The sequence below is a fragment of the Callorhinchus milii genome, unplaced genomic scaffold, assembly GCF_018977255.1.
Source record: "Callorhinchus milii isolate IMCB2004 unplaced genomic scaffold, IMCB_Cmil_1.0 Scaffold2, whole genome shotgun sequence".
Lineage (NCBI taxonomy): Eukaryota > Metazoa > Chordata > Chondrichthyes > Chimaeriformes > Callorhinchidae > Callorhinchus > Callorhinchus milii.
The window spans coordinates 689,518-694,562 of NW_024704743.1; the positions used below are offsets into that span (position 1 = coordinate 689,518).

A 5,045-nucleotide genomic window follows, 5' to 3' on the forward strand; every position below is an offset into this window, starting at 1 on the left:
CCTCCCCCCCATCCCCCTCCTCCTCCCCCCATCCCCCCTCCTCCTCCTCCCCTTTGCAATCCTGTCTGAACCACGTGCCTCAAAACACACAGTCGATTCACTTTACGGAGTGTCCCGCGAAGGGCTTTGAGAAGGCTCTCGGAGACGCCAGCGTTATTATTATTATTATTATTATTAATTATTATTGACAAACCCGACAGGTTTGCGAAGCTCTCTCTCTCTCTCGAGACGTACGCAGAACATACTCTGAAGGGAATCGACTGCGTATTCTGTGGGCAGGAACACGGCAGCCAGTTGTGCACGGAGCGCCCCAAATTATTATTATTATTATTTACCCAACTATGGCCTCGGAAAGCGATCCGCCATTCCCCGAACAGCGAACCAACCGACCAACCTACCAACTCTCTGGGCTAACGAAGGGAGGCGCGCGGAGCAAGGAGACGTGCTCACTCGGCGCGACCGTCGGTCCCAAGGGCTGTTGATAACGGACGAAATAATCTCCGCGCGTAGCACAGCGCCCTTCCACGTCAGGACATCGCAAAGCACTTCAACAACAAATTATATCTGCACATAGCGCCCTTCACATCAGGACGTCCCGAGGCGCTAGTCAGGGGGTCCCGCTGAGCTGGTGGTTGGGATCAGTGGGTGTGGGAGTTGATTGAAGGCGCAATCGAACGGGGTGGGGGGGTATTGAAGGTGAGGGGACTTTGGGAGATCCCGACGCGCTGGTAACTTAATAATAATCATTGCATTTGGAAGAGCTCTTTACGGCTCGAATATACCGTGAAGTAAATTGACTGTGTACTTCGTGGGAGAACCTAATTTTTGGTGATCATTAAGCGTTGACCAGTGTCGCATCTGCTCCTCACCAACTCCCACGGTCTCCGCGTCTCGAGTTGACCGCCGTAAGATTGGGAGCCTTTAGGTCAGTTCTTCCAACGACCATTTCTAACATCTCGTAATCTTTCGACAATACTGCACGACGCTAAAGATTCATTGATATTTATTTCGAACAAAAAATATTGTTTGAAAACCGTACACTTTGTCCACATGGATTTACACAATAGAAATGTTACAACAAACACTAAAGAGTGTTTTGCGATCAGTTTGTCAGTCTTGTTTTTTTTCTTAATAGTGCTCAGGTGTCCTGTTGGGTGTTGCCAGTCTCTCCTCGTATATATTTATTATAATATTGGCATCACTTACTCCCGATGGCATAAACCCAGGTCTTGCGGGTCGCATTTAATGTCAGGACATTGGGGCTGTTCCTCCCGTCCTTTCAGTAACTATCTGATATAGCGCCTTATCACCTCTTCTGAGACGTCACAGAATACTGTAAAGTATATTTTGTGAGAGAAATGCGGGATTGGCAATTGCACACAGCAGTGCCCCACAAATAGTCGCGGATTTATTAGGATTCTTTTTTTTTGAAGGGATATTCTACCCCCGGAAAAGCGACTAACAACCGGGTTCCGGCTTACTGCCCGGTAAACAGAAGCGTGTGGAGTACATTTTGCCACTCTGGGAATCGAACCCAGGTCCTCTCGCTTGCGACGCAGAACCCCCCCCACCAATTTACGCCTACGTGGTTTCAGTTTACAGGGTGAGGAGCAGAAGAGCCATCAATAAATAGCTGCAATGGTGAACCGAACACACGCTGGGATTTACCGAGTGACACCAGGCACTCCCCAACACCGAGGGGGAGGGGGCGCGGAAGGTTTTATTTAGAACAATCCCCTGTGTCGGGTTCCGTTCACGTTTTCGTTGAGATCGGAGTATCTTAGGGCAGAGGTTCTGAAACGGAATAAGAAACAAGTTAGTCACTTGTTCTCGAAGTCCTTACGTTTTTTTCTTTGTCTTTCTCCCCCCACACCTCGTGAGACATTTCCTGCTTTCACTGCTGACCAGCCGAGCACTCACGTTAAGATGATGCCCCTCTTGTTACAAGATAAATGTGTGAAGTTTCTATAACCTTGCTTTGCGGGAAGTTAAAGCAAGGTCTCAAACAACAATCAACAACAATCTAGCAAGTACCAGGAAAGGCACAGCCATGAGCTGACTGAGACTTGCTGTAAAGACTTGCACGTGATAAATCTGGCCAACTACATCCCAGAGCCCCTCCGCCTCGCCCTCAGCTCCTCCTGGACCCTTCCTCTTTGATCGCTCCTTTGATTATCTTCCCACCATCCTACCCTCCAGCTCGGGTGCAGCGCCTTGTCTGTCCAGCGCCTTGGGACGTCCTCCCCAAGTGACAGACGCTGTACAAGTGAAATCTGTTGTTTGTTGGAGCTGCATTACCTTATCGGTTGGGCCCCATTATATTTCTTAAGGAGCCACTTTAAATTGGTAGTAGCAAATAACCACTGGCAACAGCCCAACATAATTCCTGCCACCGAATCTACCGCCAAACTCAAGACTGACAGGTTAAGATGCAACATACCCACCACACTGAGAACCAATAGCTACTTAGCCCCCACCCCAACTTTGTACCGAGTGAAAAGATTACACAAAGGTAGGAGAAAAGTAAAAACCTTAACTAACACCGAAAAGAAAGCACGAACCCACCTGCGTGCTGTGAGCTCCTCGTGAAGAAAGCAAAGAGGCACGAGAGAGCCAAGGCCCCGCTTCACCAAATACCGCCATTCTGCAACAAAAAGGCAACCGAACCGGTACATTAACAAACCCGGTCTGTGTGCTGACCAATAACATCGATGAACAGATTAACTGTGCGAGACTTCCTAACCTTTGTTCCTTAAGAGGAGTGAACAAAGCCTCAAATATCTCCCACGTCAATCTAGCAAGTACTCAGGAAGAGGCACAATCACAGACAGACCTGCCTTGCTGACACGACTTGCAGAGGGCGAAGTGATAAGAACTTGCATTTACATAGCGCCCCTCACGCAGGATAGCGCCCCAGAGCACACGGCCCTTAACAATTGGCAAGTCTCTGTAAGTCACTTTGGCAACAAACTCTAAATACTAGCGGTTCAAACCCCCAAACGTTCCCCTCTTATTATAACCATTGATGAGCACCAAAGTTTAGGGAACCACGGACCGAATGGCCTCTTCTGTGCTGTAACATTCTGGGATTCTACGATTGCAAAAACACACTATAAGACATCAAAAAAAAAACTTTTTTTTTAAAAAACCACACCAACGCGGTGAAACCTGTACCTGCTGAACGTGCTTCTTTCTCAACATGTCGGATTCAACAACGTCAGCGTACGAGCACAGGGCCTCATTAACCCAACACTGCCACCTCGCGAGAAAGCGTCGTCTCAAGGCGCCCATCGTGGCTCGGTGAGATGCTTCAGGGCAACGAGCAAACCATCCGCTCCTTTCAAAACTTGGGGACCTGCAACGGGAATGAAGACGGGTCGAAATAGGTCAGGAAACAGAAAAAAAAGTTGGTTAACCTGAAAAGTGCTCTGTAGTAATCTTTGAATTCGGTACAGCGGACTTTCACGTCCGCCCCGAAGCTCCTCAAAGGATTTACCGTAAAGCGGAGCTACTGCTTTGTGGGCGAACGCGGCAGCGGATTTGCAACGTCCCACAAACCGCCATGGAACGAAGGACCAATTTTCTTTGGGGCGGTGGTGGTGGGGGGCGGCGGGAGGGGGGGAGGGGAGGGCAAGGGATTGGATTGTTGGCCGACGGCCTGGACAGCGCGCGGCCACCGACCCTTACACCGACCGGCGGCCGCGCTCCGCCGCAACGCTAGTTTCTCCCTTTGTTTAAAAAAAAGCCCCTGAAATCTTACAGGGGGGGAGAAAAGGAAACGCAGACACCCCCGAGAGTTAATTTCGCTCCCCCCCCCACCCCCACTCCTCGCCAAAATACAGTCAATCGACTCGCTTTCCAGCCTATCCCGTGGAGCGCTTCGAGACGCCTCGAGAGAGAGACAGAGAGAGAGAGACTCTTGAGACGTGACAAGGCGCTGCATCCAATGCAAGTCATTATTATTATTATAACGCACACACACACACACACGCCTTTCGCGCGCAGAGAGCGCGAGAGACAAAGCGACGGCCTCGGCCGGTGTCTTCCCCCCCACACCCCGCGCACCGCCCGACCAAACCGCGCCTTGAGAGAGAGAGAGAGAGAGAGAGGAGACGATCGTCAGAGAGGCGATGTGCGGGGTTTTTTTTCTTACTCCCCACCGTCTCCGCGGAAAAATAAGTAATGCAAACTCGAACCCCCCCAACACCCCCCCCCCCACCCACACACACAGCCCTCCACCACCCCCGGGGTCGGGGGGGGGGGGGTCGTGAGAAGGTTGAAAAGAGCAGCGACAGAGGAGAGAGAGAGAGAGAGAGAGGGAGAGAGAGGGAGAAGTGAACAACAACAACAACAACAAAAATCCTCTTCAGTTACAATCCTCTTCAGTGATGGTCTGAGGAGGACCTCAGACTGTGTGTGTGTGTGTGGGGGGGAGGGGAGGGGGAGGGGCTTCCGCGTCACGTGACCCTCTCCGGGGCCTACAGGCGCCGCCGCCCCGTCAGAAGCCTCGGCCGCTTTTTAACCGAAGAACCAACGCCCGATCGCCGCCGCCGCCCCCCCCCTCTCTCTGGAAGAACACCCCGCGCTCGGGCGAACGCCTCCCGGGTCCGCGGTCGCGCGCTGGGCGGAGGATGGCGACGGATTGCGCCGCTTTTCACCTCTCGCCTCTCTCTCTCTCTCTCGGCGCCGCCGCCTTCGCCGCCAACCGTCAGGGAGGGAAGAGGGTGCGCATGCGCGCCCCGCCCGCTTTTAAAGGCGTTGCCCCGCCCCCCCCTCCGCCCCAGCGGCGCGTGCGCGGTGGCGCCGCTGAAGCGGGTTGGCAGACCGGATGTGATGTCACGTGCTGGCAAGGGAGCCCCGCCCCCCCCCACACTCCTTGTGACGTCAAGAGTCCCAATGATCATCAATAATAACAACGATCACAATGATAATCAATAATAATACAATAATCACAATAATCATCAGAAAAACTACAATCACAACGATAATAATAACTACAACAGTCACAACAATAATAATAACTACAACAATCACAACAATAATAC

General features: G+C 51.8%; 1 long non-coding RNA gene across 1 annotated transcript; it reads right to left on the reverse strand.

The window, feature by feature from the left end:
• Positions 1-1,523: 1,523 nt before the first annotated feature.
• On the reverse strand, positions 1,524-4,724 carry LOC103173603. The gene is made up of 4 exons (XR_006084849.1): positions 4,659-4,724; positions 3,175-3,355; positions 2,566-2,644; positions 1,524-1,794 (listed from the first exon to the last, which is right to left on the reverse strand). It is a non-coding gene; the product is annotated as an uncharacterized LOC103173603 (long non-coding RNA).
• Positions 4,725-5,045: the final 321 nt, after the last annotated feature.